Source organism: Silene latifolia, chromosome Y, assembly GCF_048544455.1.
Source record: "Silene latifolia isolate original U9 population chromosome Y, ASM4854445v1, whole genome shotgun sequence".
In the NCBI taxonomy this organism is placed as follows: domain Eukaryota; kingdom Viridiplantae; phylum Streptophyta; class Magnoliopsida; order Caryophyllales; family Caryophyllaceae; genus Silene; species Silene latifolia.
The window spans coordinates 53,049,523-53,070,917 of record NC_133538.1 but is presented as its reverse complement, the minus strand read 5'-3'; the positions used below and the strand labels follow the sequence as shown (position 1 = coordinate 53,070,917).

Below are 21,395 nucleotides of genomic sequence, written 5' to 3'. Positions count from 1 at the left end.
CAGGAGGAGTTAACTGAGATACAATACCACAGTCTTTAAGGTGATCTCTAAAGTCATTGCTTAAATACTCCCCACCACAATCTGATCGTAATGCTTTAATCTTCTTATTTAATTGGTTTTCTACTTCATTCTGAAACTCTTTGAACTTATCAAAAGCTTCACTTTAATACCTCATTAAGTAGATATACCCATATCTACTCATGTCATCGGTAAAAGTAATGAAATAGTCATAATTACCTCTAGAAGTGACTGTCATTGGACCACATACATCGGTATGTATTAAACCCAATAACTCACTAGCTCGATGACAGAGTTGTCATGTACCTATCAAAAATAACTAACTAAACTAACTATATAGCTAGGGAAGTTAGGTCGATCTCCTCAGGGAGGCAAGATATCTGTAAGAGTCCGTCTATTTGGTCAGAAATAGGGGGGTTTGTAATTTGATTTCCTAAACTAAAAGCTTTATGGCAAGAGAAATAAGGAAAGAGCAATTAAGGCAGAAAAATAGAATTAAACTATCAAATAGAGAAGGGGCATGTCAGGATTTTGGTTCATTAAGCATATGGCAGCAGCAAAACCCAGTTTACAGTCGAAAATTTCGACTGTAATTAGCCCTAATCGCAAAATTCTCGCAAAATTCGAATTAAACAAGTAAATATCAACGAGGCAAGGGAATTAAGCATCAAGTAAGACAAATGAAGCATTGAATGAAAGTTATAGTCGAAAATTTCGACCCAAAACGGAAAATCGAAACCCTAATTCTTAATTCACTTTATAAAAGGCAAAATTAATGAAATTATAATGCAAAGAAGTGTAGGAATTACTTACTTGATGATTAGGAACCTACAATAGAATTAATCGACAATCAACAAGCAACAAAGGCGATTTTGTGATCGAAAAATCGCAAACCCTAATACCCTTAATAGACCGTGTAAAATAGAAATAATCAAGGAGAAAATAGAGGGCAATGGACGATTAATTTACAATAAACACAATGTAGGTGGTGGATTTGGCAAATGGGCAAGAAAAATGGAGGAATTGGGGTTTTTTTTATCGCAAATATGGAAGGGGATCGAAATAATGAAGAAGAAATCAAATAACAAAGAAAAAGAAGGAAGTTTAAGAAACTCCCTGCGTGTCATTTCCAAAATCACTCGATCGAGTGGTTTAAAACTACTCGATCGAGAGCTTCTTGTATGCATCTTCTCGATCGAGTAAACAATTACTCGATCGAGAACTCCCCTTTTCAGCTTTAGTCGATCGAGTAATTGGAAACCATTCGATCGAACAAATTCCACTCGATTGAGTACAAAAAGTACTCGATCGAGCTCTTTTCCTCGTGTAAGCTCTTGAATTTGCAATTGTTCATTTGAGTTTGCGTAAAATTCCCCAAACCTGCATAAAAACACTCGCAAAAATATCCCAAAATACCAAATACGTAAAGTAACAGTCTATAGTCTCTAATTTACGCTAAAAATGTCTAAATCCTAATTGCCCTAATTAAAAGCAATAAATAAAATTCAACGGAAAATTTAAAAGTTGTTTTTACAATTTGTTACACGGGGCATTTCCCCGCTTATTTCTCAAGGCAATTCAATAGCCCCTCGGAGGGCTCCTGACTGGAGGACGTCATCTCAGCAACATTAATCGTCCTCATCAATTTCCACGAGCTTGCATTTGAATCATTAGGAGGAGAATAGTTGACGTCCACGTACGCGCGAACTTTTCTCATCCTTACTCTTTTCACACCGGCTTTGACATCGTCACTCCCACTTTGACAAACATTGATTGCACAATACCCTTTGACATCTCCTACATTATTTTCATCTGTACCTATAGCAAGGAAAACAGACGAACTTTCCTCCTTTTTTCTCCCAACCTGAGGCGGAGGGGTAACAATAGCAGCACAATATTCTAAATTTTCATTTGAAGTGTCAATAGGAGGGTCAATAGAAGAGAGGGCATTGCAAGGCTTCTGAGCTTGCATGGTAGCCCTTCGGAACTTAGACTGATGGAATATCAATTCCTCATCCCCAACCTGAAAAGTCAATGTCTTGCCCCCGACATCTATTACTGCACGGGCAGTGAATAAAAATGGCCTCCATAAAATAATAGGGGTATGGGCATCTTCGGGAATGTCAAGTACAACGAAGTCAACGGGAATAAAGAACCTCCCGATCTTAACCGGTATGTCTTCTATGACACCTAGTGGCTGTGATATGCTACGGTCGGCCATATGAACAGTCATATTTGTGAAATTAAACTTTGTCAAACCAAGTCTCTTAGCCAGAGCAAGCGGTAAGACACTCACGCTAGCGCCAAGATCGCATAACGCGTTATCAATCAAATGGTTACCAATATGACACGGAATCGAAAAACGACCCGGTTCTGACTCTTTGGGAGGTAACTTATTCTGAACTAGGGTCGTCCCGACCTCGGTCAAAGCTACCGTCTCATAGTCGTTAATGTGCCTCTTACGCGATAAAATTTCTTTGATAAATTTAAGGTAAGAGGGTACTTGTGTCAGCAGTTCGGCGAATGGCACAGTGACTCGCAAGCTTTTCAGGAGTTCGGAAAATTTTCCGAATTGTTGATTAGCTTTAGTACTTTGCAGACGCCTCGGGAAGGGCACCGTGATGGGTATCTCGAGCCCTTTGTTCCTCTCTTCCAATGTATCAGCCAGATCAAGCTCTAAATCCTTTGAACGCTTCTTTCCTCTCTAACAAGGTCTTTCAGGAGATATTTCACTCGATCGAGCACTAGCAGGCTCTCGATCGAGTTGTTCTTTATCAGCACTACTCGATCGACCAAAAATACCATTCGATCGAGCAAGTTCTTCAACAAAATCACTCGATCGACCAAAAATTTCATTCGATCGAGTAAAATCTTTTTCCTGTTCACTCGATCGAGTAGAAATTTTACTCGATCGAGTCCTTCCTTCAGCACTTTCACTTGATCGACCCCCATTAATCAGTTGATCGAGTACTTTCTTTGTTGTCAGCCCCTTTTCTTCGACAGAACACTGTTCATCAGCAGTAATTACCTTCCTCGGGTCTGATTTCAACATGTCCGGTCCCTCATATGAACGACCGCTCCTCAAATTAATTAAATTAACCGTCTGATGCGGATTCTTATCAGCTTGTGACGGTAAATGACCCGGTTTCCTTGTGGACTGGTTCGCGGCTAACTGAGCAACTTGAGTTTCAAGTGCCTTGATAGATGCATCTTTTTGTTGATCACTCAGCTGCCACTGCTTTGTCAAAGACTGCAACATCGTCTTCAACTCACCTAGCTCACTTACTCCACCAGAAGATGATGCACCTTGATTAGGTGTAGGAAAGGAAGGAGGCTTCTAAAAGCCTTGTTGAGCCTTATGAGGAGGGACATATGGCTTCTGCTGCTGGGGAGGATGGGTAGGATTGAGCACATTTTGACTTGTCCACCTCAAATTGGGATGGACTGCCCCTTGTTTGTTATAGTAGGTGAAGGAAATGTAGATTCATATACATGTTAACATACTCTTATATGTCTAAATAATTTGTCATAAAATTAATTACGGATCTTATGCATGCAAACAATAATATAAATAGAGGAGAAATCATGTCCTTACATAGTAGATTTCGGCTATTAGGGCACAAGAGAGATCACCTTTCTCTTCTTGTTCTTGAGCTTTTCCAATGGAAGAATAAAGATCTAAGTGTAAGATCTCTCCCTATGTATTATACCCAAGGCTTAACACTTAATCTAATTAATATTACAATACTAGTATAATATTAATTTTAGTAGAAAATTGAACCAAAAACTTTTATAAAACTCTTATAAATTTCGGTTTTTAAGAGAGAAGAAGAGAGGATTTTTCTTCTCACTAGAACTTGTGTTTTTGGATGAGTGAATTGAATGGAAATAATACACTACCTTTAGTATATTATTAGGCAAAATTAAAGAAAAACAATGATCACATTTGCTTCCCCAAAACCGTGTAAGAGGAGCTTTAGGGTGAGCCAATGCATGGAGAAATTGTTCTTCACAAGGAACAATAGGCTTGCATGGCTAGGTTTCCTTTTAATCATTGTGTTTTCCACTAATTACAAGCAACATATAATTAGTATAAACCCTTCTAATTTTCGGCCCATTCTATAATATGGATTCCATATTATTTTTGTCAATTGTCTATATGTTACATGTCACATGTCACATATATTTGTTATGTATTTTTAACATATTAAAAATCAACGTATTAATAAAAATACGTCACATACAAAAATTGACTTAGTAATTTCATATTTACTTGTGCCAAAAATTTTACCAATTTATAAATCACAACTGATTGTATTTATAACAATTCATTCAATTTAATTGTTACATTAAACAATTATTTCATCCGAGTAATGACACAATTCAATTACTCAGACCGTATCTCATTTAATCACATTTCAATTTGATACGTAAATTTTACTTCAAAATCGTCCGTCAATTTTCAAGTAATTTAATTAACTCGTAACATTATACGATTAATTAAATAATCAATTAAGAGTATTGCCCTTTAGGTATGACCTGGGGATCAACTGATCACCACCGTCACACGACAGTAATGTCAAACTCTAGTCACCCAATCATTACCGATATATATGTTGACCGAGTTGTGTAACAAAATTACTTCCCAATTGTATTCATTTTTAATGAGACTTAAACATGTGATCATCATGATCAACGATCGTGATCGCATTATTGTCGGAGGACACATATTCCAACAATCTCCCACTTGTCCTCGACAAAGTGTGCGTCACCAATTCTCTTGTCCTATTACTATCTCCCACTCAATGCAAGGTGTCTTTCAGGTCGTACTTGCAAGTGATCATATCAAGAGTGGTTTCCTCGATCCGGAGAATAACTGATTGACCGGATTTATCCACTGCGGATGCCATCCAGCGTGGCCACGCATTTCGATTCATTACTCCTCGAGTGGCCACGAGATATTGTTATAACACGACTAGGGGTGGACAATTCCTATCGCACTCATTCCTTCGACTAGCCACAGCCATCATAACCCAAAATATGCCCATTTGACCCCATTTACGAAGGTCGTAGTAACACAAATCAAAGTTAATCTGAAACTGTGCCATCTTAGGTGAATAGTCTTTAGTCAAAAGAATCGACTCATTCGAATACTATAGTAGCTCTCGCCACGACCAGGCTATATAAATTTGCCAGAACTCTATAAGCGGTCATTAGGCCCGATAAAATGTTCCTAACAGTCTGCCTATGTGATCGACTAGTCATCTCACATGACTGTACGGCACTTGAACTTGCCATCAATCGCCTCACACGCTAGTCACTTCGAGACGTCACCTCATATAAGTAACTATGGGCATAAACAATGTTAATCCATGTTCACTTTAACGGGGTTCAATTGTCTCTACAACCCGTTTGGATATAACAATGTTCAAGGTGAGTTAATAACAACTCAAACGACAAGTGTCGACATCACACTCGGGTAGTCAATATCATATTACAACCTTGTGATGTTTATCATAAGTGTAAACACTTATTTATTGCAATAGAAGTTTAACATCTCATGTGTCCATGTGTTCAAACTTCTTACACTTGCAATTTCCTTCACATTCATGTTCTTATACCATGAATTTTACCAAGTACACATCAAGGTTCTCGACCTTGGTTTTGGTTCTTTAACTTGAAAGAACTTTCTTATCGATCATCTCATAACGAACGAATTTGCGATGAATAATACAACTTGTACCGATCAAGTATTCCATCCACACACAATGCACTAGGTATATGTTTTTGTAGAATCTTGTAATAGTTGACAAGATTATTAGCTTAGTACTTCTCACAAGTCCTAGCTTAACTAGGAAAGATTATCTTTGAATAACTTCTTATTCAACCAACCATCTTTCCAAAACTTCTCATTTCTCTTTCCAAGTTTGAAAGATTTGGGATTCTCATAAATCCTTATATGTGCTCGGATCTTCTACAAAATGTGCAACCTCTTATCACATAATGGAACATTCCGTCAAGCACTGAAATCGCTCATCGGATTCTACTTGAGAATTCATGACGTTTCTATTATGGCTTATCAATCAATCATCATGCTCTTATGCATATGATTCATAATTGGACATGTATATGATTATTCTAATGGCGGAAACATTAGTTATTGATAATCATGAGATCAACCGTTCTCAGGTTCAATGAACTACCATGACTGCTAATGGTAATTCCATTTTCATTCATATGAATATCCTATGTATATGTTGATACGATGTGTATCTCTTTAATACTAATCCAACATCCCATGATGTAATTGGATTCATCATTGTCCATTTTCATCCAGAATTGAAAACTCAAAAGCTTCTTTATGAAAGAAGGTATTAGCTCGTCATTCTTTAATGCGTAATGAGTTTTATACATTCAAAGATGATAGCTCCCACTAAATTCCATGTCTTCACATGAGAATTTCCTAACTCCCACTCAATTCAACATATTTCGAAATTGACTTCTCAATCGAAATTTGTCAAAGATATAAATATAAATTGCTTTGCCAAGTTACTAGGATAAAACCATATATGTTCCCCTCCTATCCTTTCAAAAAGCCTATTTTGAAGTGGTCTCATCTCAACCTTACGGAAAGAGATTTTTAAATCTCTAACACACTCATGTCATAATGATGTGTAGTAATGTCATTATTCAAATATAAACAATATCTAGAATACGTCCTTCGGAATACTCTTTCGGAAGGAGGATTAACCATTTCCTAGCGAGGTTAAGCAATGACATTTGCGTGGTTAAAACGTTGGCTATTGAAGATATCGGAATATCAATCTTTGCAACTTAATCTTGATCATAACTAGTATGTTACTTTGATTCATTTAGGCTCTTAAGTAAAACTCATGATTGAAACTATTTGGTCAAAATTTATCATATAGAACTTAGTCAAAACTTGTTAAGACTTTACATTAGTCATTTTTATCCAAAACTTCTTTTGGTCTCCTCGTGTAGTTATTTTGAGAATTTACTCTTATGATTACTACACTTGGTCTCATTAGTTATATAGAACTAACTTGAGACCATAGATCTCATCTATTTGGTATACTATGTAAATAGATATACCTTTATTCAAATCATTTTCTCTTGTGTAGATCTACATTTACACAAGTACACAATTTTATCTTGCCTTGTGTGTTGTGTCCTCATTTTTCTCCCACTCTATCTTTAGAATAAATACACTATATATTCAAAGATAGCATATGAGACACTAATCAATGATGTTGAAGTATAAGGAGAACTATCTCATAGACAGACTAATAGTAATTGATTTCATGTGTGTACTTGGCGATTGACTTACCTTTAAGAGAGTTCATAGACTCAAAATCACTTCATAATTAATCATACACAAGCCTTAAGCATGTGGACATATAATGAAACCCGTCATTATAATTGTCTATTAGATCACCTTTAAGTGAATGATCTTATGTTTCAAAACGCAAGCATTTAAAGATGAATTTTAGAACATTAAAAGGATAAATGATAAAACGGGTGACTTGGGTTGCAAACCAAGTCACTATCATCCAAAATACAACTCATTATCCAAAATACTTTTCCATGTCGAACACGGAAACTCAAAGTTCTAGAATCCAAAACATAACTTAAAATAAGACAATGAAAAACAAAGCTCCATAAAAGCTATCCTTAGCTTCTCCATGGTTTCTCATGCTTGTTTTTCTTTTCCCTTGTCTTTGCTTGGTGGAGGCCCTATTTACAATAAAAAGGGAGATACATTATCACAACTTTGCATCATAATACCATAGTTGAATTTAGAAACATAAAAGAAGGTTAGTCATTTACCCTACGGAGTGATCTTTCCGGCTTTGATATCACCAAGGTATTTGGAACAATTCCTCTTCCAATGTCCCATGCCATTACAATAATGGCATTTGTCAAGAGGACCCTTCTTGACTTTGGAGGTGCTATCTTCACAAGACTTAGCTTTGGTGAATGTGGGAGCTTGCTTTTTACCCTTTCTTGCACTCTTCTTGAACTTCCCCTTACTCTTTGTGCTTATGTTAAGCACATCCTTGGGAGGGTTCACATTTAACCCCATGTCCCTATCGGCTTGCACAAGTAACTTGTGCAACTCCTCAAGAGACACATCCTTGTCTTGCATGTTGAAATTCACCCGGAATTGCACATATGCCTTGACTTTAGACAAGGAGTGTAGAATCCTATCTACGATGAGTTCTTTGGGGATTTCAACCTTTTGAATTTTCAAGGTCTCGACAAGCTCCATGAGTTTGAGCACATAAGGGCTAACCTTTTGGCCCTCTTTGAAGTCGAGATCAAAGAATGCCGCGGCCGCCTCATATTGGACGATCCGCGGAGTTTGTGAAAACATGGTCACAAGTTTGGAGTAAATCTCATTAGCATTGCCCATTTTGAAGGCTCTCCTTTGGAGTTCCGCCTCCATCGCAAATATTAATACATTTTTCATTGCGGCGGACTCCTTTTGGTAAGCCTCATAGGCTTCCCTAGTGGCCGCGGTGGACCTAGCGGAGGGTTCGGGTGGAGAGGCCTCGGTAAGGTAACGAAGCTTGTCGTCACCCTCGGCGGCTAATTTGAGTTGGGCATCCCACTCGGAGAAATTTGACCCATTCTTTTCAAGTTTACATCGATCCATAAAGAATCGGAGCCAAGATGAAGTAGCGAGTGGTGTAGCATTAGGAGTTGGTGTTGCCATTTGTTATGAATAAGAAGTGGTCTACAAAACAAAATATAAGGAGTAAAACATTTGTCGTTTTAAAACTCGTAAAAAGTATGATTTAAACAAGTTATATGCATTTTTCTAGTGACCTCTACCCAACTAGAATAAATGATTCCAAGACCCAAATTCATATCGACTTAGGCACGGGGTGGCCAGATGAAACCCTCATCAATATAACTCGGTGGATTAACCTTTTAATCGATTCTCTTGTTAGAACTCTTGGTCGATAAAATTACTCTAATATTTATCTATAGCCCAAAACACATCAACAAGGGCACGGGGTAGCCGATGAAACCCTTATCAATTACTTTTGTTGAGTTCAATCCAAATTTCGAATAAATGTGTCCATTATCCAAACCCATATTAATTTAGGCACGGGGTAGCCGATGAAACCCTCATCAACATGAATTCGGTGGATTAGACATTTATCACCCACTTCCCCTACGTAACAAGGTTTGTACCCGGGGGTAGCCGAGTGCACTCCCTCGCGAAATAGGTTTTCATGGTTTCTACTATTTGGTAAGGCTATGTCTCAATTGATAGTTTTAGCGAGAGGTCATGTCAATTTATTATCTATCACGTTTTAAGTGAACTAAAGCGGTGAACTACGATAATTCTAATTGACACGGTCGATAAACTCGATAAAATAAGGATGCATGTTTAGTTATGGCGATTTAGCGATGCATGTGACATAAAATAAAATGCAAGCATAAAGATAAAAATCCTAGTATGGCCTTTCCTAAAATAGAAAAACTATTAATCTATTACATATTCGGAAACCAACTCCATTGGTCCCTTGAACATCGGTTGTGGCACACATCTCGAGGTAACACCGTCTTTATGTATCGCCATTCTTGAAGAAATCCGTCTTTTGGAACTCAGGAATGAATAAAATTACATAATAAATTACATAATTTCCTATTATACATTTGTAACTAAAATAAAATAAATCTATTAAATTACAAAACGGTGATACGAGATCACAATAAAAATTACAACCGAATCGATATTCCCATACATTTCGGGAAATACCAATTAAAATCTAAGGCCATACTAAGTAAAATTACATAATTCAAAAATTACATAAATTAAAATTATGACAATCATAAAGAAAATGCAGCATTATAATATGTATGAACATGCTCGATTTTTATGCTAAATCGCCTTTTAATTAGCCAATATCGTATATTACTCGGTTTTTACGGATTTGCGTGATTTCAACATTTTATAATCACAAAAATGCATAAACTCATATTTATGCATAAGTTAATTACCCTAACCTCTTAGGACTCAAAATATAGTCTTCACTAATAATTTGACCATAATTAACCTTTATTTATAAAATTGTTCAAAAATGGACCAAAAATTACAAAAATAAGCCATTAAACTTCAAATAAATCTAAAAATTTCAAATAAATTCAAAATTTGAAATTTAAATTCATGAACATTCTGGAAAAATTCCATGACACTCATAATGTTCAAAATCTTAGGTTAAAAATTTGAAATTTTTTAGGAAAAACAATGTTGCGGTTTATCAATTTATAATAAAATAATCATAAAAACATGGAAAAATTATATTCATTAACTTTTCAATTTTAGATCTGAAAAATATAATAAAATGCAACATTAGACGTTTTTCCTAAGTCATAGATTATGTTTTATTAATTTTTCACTAATAATGTCACTATTTATGCTATTTTTCTTCAAAAATTCATAAATCATGCTAAAAGACTTCTTTATAGCCAATTATTTTACACACATCTTGTAAAATTGCATGTGACAACATATTAATTTTCTATGACCAGATTCGAAATTTAACTCATATTAACCTATTTTTCTCTTAAATCCGAATTTAATGATGAAAAATTCATTTTTCGAGCATAACAAGTCCAAAAATTATGAAAATTTACAGGTTATCTCAAAATAATATATGTAACAACATATCCAAAAAGCAAGTGAAAATTCGAAGTATAGCTATTTTTAGACCAAAAATGACATTTTTACTCATAAAATCACATTTAAATGCCATTATTGTAAATTATGAACAATAAAAATCCGAAAAATTAACCAAAATATCCTAAAACACTTTAGGACCAGAAATATTAACATGCATGTAATAATTTCGTGATATATCATAATAACACAAATTTTACAAGTTTTATTTTGTTATTCATATAACTCGGAAAAACTTTTAACCAATTTGCATGCAAACAACCGTGGCTCTTGATACCGATTGAAGGAAATGTAGATTCATATACATGTTAATATACTCTTATATGTCTAAATAATTTGTCATAAAATTAATTACGGATCTTATGCATGCAAACAATAATATAAATAGAGGAGAAATCATGTCCTTACATAGTAGATTTCGGCTATTAGGGCACAAGAGAGATCACCTTTCTCTTCTTGTTCTTGAGCTTTTCAATGGAAGAACAAAGATCTAAGTGTAAGATCTCTCCCTATGTATTATACCCAAGGCTTAACACTTAATCTAATTAATATTACAATACTAGTATAATATTAATTTTAGTAGAAAATTGAACCAAAAACTTTTATAAAACTCTTATAAATTTCGGTTTTTAAGAGAGAAGAAGAGAGGATTTTTCTTCTCACTAGAACTTGTGTTTTTGGATGAGTGAATTGAATGGAAATAATACACTACCTTTAGTATATTATTAGGCAAAATTAAAGAAAAACAATGATCACATTTGCTTCCCCAAAACCGTGTAAGAGGAGCTTTAGGGTGAGCCAATGCATGGAGAAATTGTTCTTCACAAGGAACAATAGGCTTGCATGGCTAGGTTTCCTTTTAATCATTGTGTTTTCCACTAATTACAAGCAACATATAATTAGTATAAACCCTTCTAATTTTCGGCCCATTCTATAATATGGATTCCATATTATTTTTGTCAATTGTCTATATGTTACATGTCACATGTCACATATATTTGTTATGTATTTTTAACATATTAAAAATCAACGTATTAATAAAAATACGTCACATACAAAAATTGACTTAGTAATTTCATATTTACTTGTGCCAAAAATTTTACCAATTTATAAATCACAACTGATTGTATTTATAACAATTCATTCAATTTAATTGTTACATTAAACAATTATTTCATCCGAGTAATGACACAATTCAATTACTCAGACCGTATCTCATTTAATCACATTTCAATTTGATACGTAAATTTTACTTCAAAATCGTCAAGTCAATTTTCAAGTAATTTAATTAACTCGTAACATTATACGATTAATTAAATAATCAATTAAGAGTATTGCCCTTTAGGTATGACCTAGGGGTCAACTGATCACCACCGTCATCACGATGTGTAATGTCAAACTCTAGTCGACCCAATCATTACCGATATATGTTGACCGATTGTGATAATAAAATTACTTCCCAATTGTATTCATTTTTAATGAGACTTAAACATGTGATCATCATGATCAACAGTCGTGATCGCATTATTGTCGGAGGACACATATTCCAACAGTAGGAACCCCTTCCTTGCCTGTATTGTTGAAAAGAAAGGACTTGTTCCTTCTCCGTAAGACAGCCAACAACAGTGTGACCGTCGTTGCTCCCACACCTCTCATATGTGACAGTCTCCCCTCTAGTAAGCAAATGGACCGTCCGAGGCTCCCCAGTAGAATGCAGTTCCAACTTATCCAACCTAGCATTCATGGCTTCCAGCTGAGTCACAACTTGCTTATCGACTGCATGAACTGTTCTAATACTGTCCCTCGGGTTTCTGTACTCAGCACAGTGGGTCACCATCTCTTCAATAAGAGCCCATCCCTTATCATCGTCGGTGTTCTTTTGAAATCTTTCGTTGAATGATGCATCAAGTATGGCTCTGTGATCATCGTATAGCCCATTGTAGAACTGATTTGACAGGAACCACGGATTAAAACCATGGTGAGGAATAGACCTCACCAACCTCTTAAAACGGCACCATGCTTCATAGAAAGTTTCATCAGGTGCTTGCTTAAAACTGGTAATCTTGGCCCTCAGCTGATTAGTGCGCTGCGGAGGGAAATATCTCTTATAAAAAGCAAGAGCAAGGGTCTCCCAGTCTGTGACCCCCGCGGCCGTGCGGTCCAAATCGATCGACCACTCCTGGTGAGTCGAGTCAAAGAAAAAGGAAACATAACCTCCTTAATCTTGTCTTGAGTTACCCCCTTTGTGGCGGGGATAGTAGTCCGTAAACACCTCCATATGCTTCCTCGGGTCTTCACCTGCCACACCTCTAAAGGGATTCCTCTCCACCAGATTGATATAGAAAGGACGGATGTCAAATGTATTCCCATCCTCAGTCTGGAGATTGAAACCCTTTGGAATTGATGATGCTTTAGGCTCCGAATGACTAGCAATGTTCGGCATCTTTACTGGTTGGCTTCTGAATGGAAGTATCTTCTTCAAAAGATGGATTTTCTGTAAAAAGGAAATGTTGAAGCTCTGGTTTGAAAGTACTCAAGTCTTCCTTTCGTGATTCTCTTTGCAGACGGAGTCTATGCCTGAACAGTCACTCTGGCTCAGAATCAGCTGAAACTAACTCAAACCTGTGAGACCTGGGCATACATAACACTGAAAGAAAATGAATAGGAACTGCCTCAAGGAATAAAAATTCTCTGAGACGGATAAAATAAACGAAACAACGACAGATAGGGCAATTGCCTCCCCGACAACGGCGCCAAAATTTGACAGGGCTGTCGTGTACCTATCAAAAATAACTAACTAAACTAACTATATAGCTAGGGAAGTCATGTCGATCTCCTCAGGGAGGCAAGATATCTGTAAGAGTCCGTCTATTTGATCAGAAATGGGGGGGTTTATAATTTGATTTCCTAAACTAAAAGCTTTAAGGCAAGAGAAATAAGGAAAGAGCAATTAAGGCAGAAAAATAGAATTAAACTATCAAATAGAGAAGGGGCATGTCAGCATTTCGGTTCACTACGGTAGTCCAGTGACTCAACTGTAAACAACTTAGATAAATTACTGCGAGACGGATATGGAAAGGTCCTTCAGGTCCACTTTCTATCCTAAACTTCCACTAACTTAACTTAGTCCTCATCGGGGTAGTCTCTGTTCATAGCGAGGTCTATTTAGGCCAATCTTCCGATCCATGATTAAATTTAACCAGATTAAAAGGGTGACTCAGAAGCGTGCACTCAACTAAGTCGGTAAATACAGTTATATTGCTATGGGGACAGAGTCTCACAATTAATTTATCTAACCTATTCACTACATCGTCACATTTCTACCGTAGATCCCCTAATCCTAACATGAAACAGATTAGCTACTCATGCTAATAATACTGTCGATACTAATAACAAAGAATAAACCAACATTCAACATGATAAAACAATAATTAAATTGCATAAAAAGTAATTAGGGCAGAAATTAAAGGAAGCAAAACAAACAATTAAGATGAGTAAAAGAATGATTAATATTAAAAGGGAGAAAGAGATTATAATTGCAAGTATCCGGCGTAAAGAACAAACAAATCCGAGCTAAATAACCCCGAAAACAAAGTTACAGTGAAGGGAAAAGAGAAGCGCAGTCTTTACTGTGAAAGATGAATAATAGATAAAAACTTCGATAGAATATAATAGATAGCTAATGACCTATTTAACGTGTGTTTAAATAGAAAAACTACTAAGTCCAATAACTAAAACAAGTTCACGGGCTAATTAAAGCCCACGCCAGCCAAAATCACTCGATTGAGTAGTCTGAAACCACTCGATCGAGCATTTCTCCAGATAATCTACTCGATCGAGTAAAATTGTTACTTGATCGAGCAACCTCAATTTCCAGCACTTCTTGATCGAGCATAAAACTTCTCGATCGACTAAATCCAGCCATAGAAACCACTCGATCGAGTGATAAAACAGCTCGATCGAGTATTCTTTCTTCAAATCAGCTCAAACTCGTTACCGACTGCCTCGTAGACCGTTCCTTCACGCATCCCAATGCAAGACCTCACTCTAGAAAACCCCGTCTCCTCAAAATGCATGCAAAAAGGACGAAAATGGTACGATTCCACTACTTTCGCGTTCATTTCTACAAAACGGGCAAAACGAACCAAAGTAGCCAATTCGGGGGCAAAATGCAATATAAATAGTACGAAAATACATAGAAATACGTGCTAAAATAGGCTAAAAAGACTATACAAAATGCACGTATCACTCGAGATCCTTTTCCTAGAAAAGGTGAACGAGTCATCTTGCCAAGAAGACAAGATTCGCTTGTACCAAATGATTCGAAATCAAAAGGTTTAATTATACTAGTCGACACTAGTTTTTTAATGCGTTTCTCGTTAGTGTGTCCTAATCGACAATGCCATAAATAAGATTGATCGGGATCACCTGTTTTGAGTCTTTTATTATCTAAATGATAAACATCGTTGCAAGTGTCTAGAATATAAATACCATTGATTGAAATAGCTTGACTATATACAATCCCATTAAGGGAAAAAGTACAACACTTGTCTTTAATTACAAAGGAAAACCCTTCTGTGTCTAACACAGATACGGATATTATATTTCTAGATAGCGTTGGTACAAAATAATAATTATTAAGATGCAACTCCAACCCGAAGCTAAACTAAGTACATAAGTTCCTACTGAGACGGCAGCTACTTTAGACCCGTTTCCCATTCGGAGATTGACATCACCCTTGTTTGACTTTCTTATGCTTTTTAGGCCCTGGAAATGATTACACAAGTGAGAACCACAATCAGTATCTAATACCCAAGTTGTATTTGAAGCATAATTTATGTCTATCATAAAAGATTCGGTTGAGAAATTACATGTCGGCTTCACAATGCCAGCTTTTATGTCATCCAGGTACTTTGTACAATTACGTCTCCAATGTCCCTTGTTATTACAATAATTACAACTATCTTTAAGAGGATAACCCTTTATAGGTTTAGGCTTGGTAGAGCAATTCGCAATTGTTTTACCTTTGCCCTCCACCTGAACGGGCTTCTTACCTGCGTTCCTCTTAAACTACTTCTTCCCCTTCACGTTAATCGCAAGAACATCTTTCCTTGTACTCCCACTCAATCCCATGTCCTTCTCTACTTGCACAAGCAGAGAATGGAGCTCATGTAAACTCTTTCTCATGTTTGTCATATTATAATTTACCCTAAATTGGGTAAATCCTTTGACGTGAGAGAGAGAGTGGAGCACTCGGTCCACCACTAGTTCGTCGGGGATCTTACATCCCAACCCCTCTAAAGTTTCCACGTACTCAATCATTTGAAGTACGTGTGATCTTACGGGTTGTCCATCTTGGAGGTTAGCCTCAAAGAACCGAACTGCAGTGTCATACTGAATTATCCTCGGGGCTTGAGAAAACATAGTAGAAAGCCTCGAGAATACTTCATGTGCATCGCGAAACTTGACAAATTGCCTTTGTAAAGCATGATCCATTGAAAAAATCAAAACTTTTTTAATTGCGGCGGATTCCTTTTGATAATTTGAAAAGGCCTCCCTTACATCGGCAATGGCCCTAGTACTAGGCGAAGGGGGAGAGGGATCGACAAGGTAGCGTAATTTTCCATCACCTGCGGCAGCTAATCGAAGTTGTTCCTCCCAATCTTTAAAATTACTACCGTCGGCTTTTAAAACATATTTGTCCATAAAAGAACATAGCCATGAATCTCTAGCTATGGTGACGGTTTCACTAGTAGAAGTCATCGTGATTACAACAAAGGAAATAAAGGAAAGATTAACATTTATCGTCTAGAAATATTTAACTTGTGAAACTATTTAACAAGTTCTCATTTATATAATGATCTCCCACTGAATTATATAAATGATTCCAAGATCCAATTTTATATAAATACGAGCACGGTGGACCGATACAACCCATATTTATATAAATTTGGTGAGTCAACATTTTGACTGATTCTACTACTAGAACTCTTGGTTGACGGATTTTCTTAAAATCTATCCTTTAGCCCCAGAATAAATATGGGCACGGTGGACCGATTCAACCCATATTTATTCCGTTTAGTCCAACCAATTTTCACGCGTAATAAGTTTTATTACCCTACTTACCCAACGTAAAAAGAGTGTACCTCGGTGATCCGAACCTACCTCTAATGAAGAAGGGATTCATAGGTGCTATTATTTGCTAAGGCTTAATCTTAATTTTAAACAAATGTGAGAGATCTTATCAATTTAATTGTCTATCACTTTTAAGTGAACTAAATTGGTGAATGCTAGACAATTAAATCGGTAACAACAAAAATAAAACATGTAGTGATGATTTGGCATGAATGCATAAATGTAAACAATTAAGTCCTAATATGGCCACCTAGTTAATCTAATTAACTAAAATTATTACATATCGGAAACCAACTCCTTGGTCCCTTGAGTCTTCATAAATTGGCCTCCTTCTTTAGGATTTCAGAACGCCTTTCCGAAAACACCGTCTTCATGAAAACTCCGTCTTTAGATGCTTCATCTAATTAATAATAATTAAATTACATAACAATACCCTATTATACAATTTTTAATGAAATTAAAATAAAAACTATAAATTAATTACAAATTAGGCGATACGAAATCGCAATTAATTACAAAACAAGTCGATATTCCCTTACATTACGGGAAATACCAACTTCTACCTATGGCCATATTAGGAAAAAAAATTACATAATTATAATGCTAGAAAAAAAACATTCATCCAAATGAATAATCAAATGCATTATGGAAAATGACATGCCAAATCGTCTAACTTACCAACAATGATCATTTGAGCTTGCTTTGCCGGAATTTTTACCAATAAAAATTCATAATCAATTCTTAAAATAATTTTAAGACTTACTCATCATACTAATCTGGTCTAATATCAAAATAATTATTCTCAACAATTATCTTGAATTTATATGGGAATTAAAACACAATTATGACAAAAATGATATAATAATTCACAATTATCATACAAAAATTCCATTTAATTTAAAATTTTATGGAAAAATAAATTTCAAAGCCATGAACATTCTGGTCTTACACCAAAAATGCCATGCAAGTGAAAATTTTTGTTTTTTAAAATTTATTTAAAACGATTTCACAATTTAATCTGTAAAGCTACAATTTTTACGAGTTAATTCTAAATCAAACCATAAAAATTGAAATGACTTAAAATAAAATTTTGTACATTTTGGAAAAATTTCCAAGAGCTAAAAATTCAAAAATTTCGAGCCCAAAAATTAAATCAATATTTATTTACAAAATAACTATTATTTACCATTTTTTATCAAATAAAAATCAATAAAGTACCTAAATTAATCACATTAATCTAAAATATCTACTTATCTCATAAATAAAACAAGCATGTGATTATTTCTAAATAAATATGCATAAAATTAACATGCAACCAAATTTAATTAACTCTTAATTAATTTTAATGCATTTTTACTCAATTTTATGTCATTTTAAGTTGTAAAAAGTGGAAAAAATTAACAAAAATCAAATTTTCGTCCCATATAATCCTAAGACCAGATTATTTACATGCAAGACTATATTATGTGATAAAACTAATTTTAGTAAAATAATATCAATTTTATTAATTTATCTCATAAATTACTAAAATCGTCTTAAAACAACATGCATGTATTTAACAAAGCTCTGATACCACTTGTTAGTTATTTAGACCATATTAATACTAATCTTATGATATTAAAATTACAAATTAATTTAAAGTGGTCTAAATCTACATGCATGCAAATAAAAGTATAAAAGATGGTATTAAACCATCTTAAGACAAAAGTTTTTTACATTGTATAAGGCAAGTTTTGGGCACAACTCAAAGACTCCTTCCTTGATGTTGTTCTTGAGCTATGAAAATGGATGATCCTCCAAGACGACAAATCACCAAAAAATATGGTCTCCTAAGGAAGCACCCAAGAATCAACCCAAAATACAACTAAAATACTAACTAGGTATATGTAGTAGTAAACCTTGTTTATTGTACATTTGATGTACTAAATAATATTTTTACTTTGATAATATTACTAGTTAATTTATATATGTGTTTTTAAGATGAACAAGATGAACAAATGAGAAGAACATGGTCTCTTGATAAAGTGCTCAAACAAAGACACAATTTTCTTCAAATTTTTCCAACTTGTAAAATGATGTGAATAGTTGGGTATTTATAGCCAAATATGGGAGACAAATCTAAGTGGAAATTGCCACTTAAAAGGACACTTGGTGTCCTCTAAAAAATCAGCCAAATGGACTTATATGGGTCCATTTCGATTTTCGACATTTGCCCCACAAATGCTTATAAGTCTTATATTTAATTATCTTACATAATTAAATATTAATTTAATTATTTAACACTTAAATAATACAAATTAACTACCAATGACTACTTAACCATTAAGTAATCATAAGACCATTTTATCAACATACAATTTATCAATATTAACCCACTTAGCTAATTTTACAACCTCTTGTAAAATTTAATAGCTTATTAATTCCACCTCAAAACATATACACATATCGTATAAAATTAATTAATTAACAATTAATTAATAAATTCTAATCATTTATTATTTAAACATCACATAATTAAATAATAAATCTCCTTGTCCCGAGTTCGTACCCCGTCATCAAATAATACATTTATGTGACTAACTAAAAGTCAAATAATACAAGGATTTAATTATTTTGTATCTCATACAAATAATTAGTTTTTTCATTTGGACAACATCCTATAGGTGTGACCTAAAGAGATCAGCTGATCACCGACATCACACGACAGTAATGTCAAACACTAGTCAGCCAATCATTACCGATTAACGATGACCAGCTGACAAATAAAAAGATAAATTCCTGGTATTCCTTTTACGAGATTTAATATGTAAACGCACTTATTATTGTGCAGGACACTACTCCAACACTTATGAGTTGACAGTTGAACTTCGGGACAAAGTACTCTTTTAGGGGGGAGTGAATGTAATAATTCAAAAATTAAGGAAAGAAAGAGTACGACACATGAGGAAGTAATGAGAATTGAGCAAAGAACCTTGGGATAAGTACAACAAACATGTGTGATTAATAAGAGTCATAATGACAATAAGAATCTTGCCAGACTTTATGATAGAATAAAATGGCGAGAGAGTACATGAGAACCGATAATGAGACTTGAGAGAAGATTGAGGAATAATTGTGAAAAAAGAGAGTGAGGCGAACTTCGGGGACGAAGTTCATTTTAAGGAGGGAAGATTGTAAAACCTGGATATTTTGGGACCCACAAAGGTACATTGGGATGCGTGAGAGGAGCCTCGGGTTTGATGAGTCTACTCGGGAGTGAAGTATGACTAAAGAGTGAATCGAGTATAACATATACTAGACATAGTGGAGTTGTTATAATGTCCGCCTGATGGTGAGCGAGTCGTTTTTCCCTCCATCAAACACATTTATAATCTCAACAAACAACTAGATAGTGATTAAGTCGAGGTCGATCCACGTGACGGTGTGCTATGGGTTCTAAGTCTATCTAACTCAATTTATTCTAGTGTCACAATTGATTTGGGTTGGAGTTGGTGAGTCGAAACTAATAAAAGCAATAAAGTAAAACAAGCAATAAATTAAGAGATGTAAACAATTAATAAAGATACTAGCAGGATGTCATGGCATCATAAGGGAATCATGGTGAGATAGCATAAATGAGTTATGTGGATGCAAGCAATTATTATTGTTGGAATTGAGTTAGTTCATGTCTTATAATTCCTAGGAAGATTTGGGACCCAGAGCCGAGTCATTTGTGACTTTACAACACTTACAAGTCGACTTAATTATTCCTATTAAACTACATGCATCATAAACCAATTCTTAGAGAAACTTATGTCTCGGGGCCGAGTCGGTTAAGACTTTAGAACACCTACAAGTCGACTTGGGTTTTCCCTATTCAACAATAGGTAAGGTCTAACAAGGCTTGAGTTGGTTTATATCTTACAAGCCTTGTTGAAAGGATAAGAGAAAAATTCTAGGTTGTCAATCAAGCATTTCATCAAACATGATATATGCATAAGTTGAAGAACAATAAGCAACCATTCATATGAACTCATTAGGCATAAATCTATCCCATGATTAACTCCCCTAATCCCCCACTAATTCTTGTTAAGTAACTACTCACTTATTATCATGGAAGACATGTTATCAATGGTGTCTTTCATCTTAACAATCATAAACATGATTAAAGAGTGAGGAAATAAGCAATAAAGAGTAAAGAGTAAAGAGATTATACCAATATTAAGATGGACAAATGGAAATGAAAGAATAATAGAAGCGAACTTGATTAATTGATGAAGAGTTGTCAAATCTCCAAATAATAACCCAATCATCTTCAATTACCTAATAAAGCTTGAACAATAATTAAGGAAAGATTAATGTGTAATTTTGTGGAAATATTAAAGGATAATCTATTCTAATCTACTCCTAATCTAATCTAAGAGAGTTTGATTCAATCTAAGAAAACTTGGTTATTAGCTAGGTAGTACAATGGGGTATTTATACTAAAAATTAAGTACAAGAATTAGGGTTAAAAAGGGCTTATATGACGATTAAGACCCTAAGAGAA

At 34.9% G+C, this 21,395-nt stretch overlaps 1 non-coding gene across 1 annotated transcript; it reads left to right on the top strand.

The window, feature by feature from the left end:
- The first annotated feature begins 12,702 nt into the window (after positions 1–12,702).
- Positions 12,703–12,808, top strand: LOC141635578 (small nucleolar RNA R71). The gene has a single exon (XR_012540255.1). It is a non-coding gene; the product is annotated as a small nucleolar RNA R71 (small nucleolar RNA).
- The last annotated feature ends 8,587 nt before the right edge of the window (positions 12,809–21,395 follow it).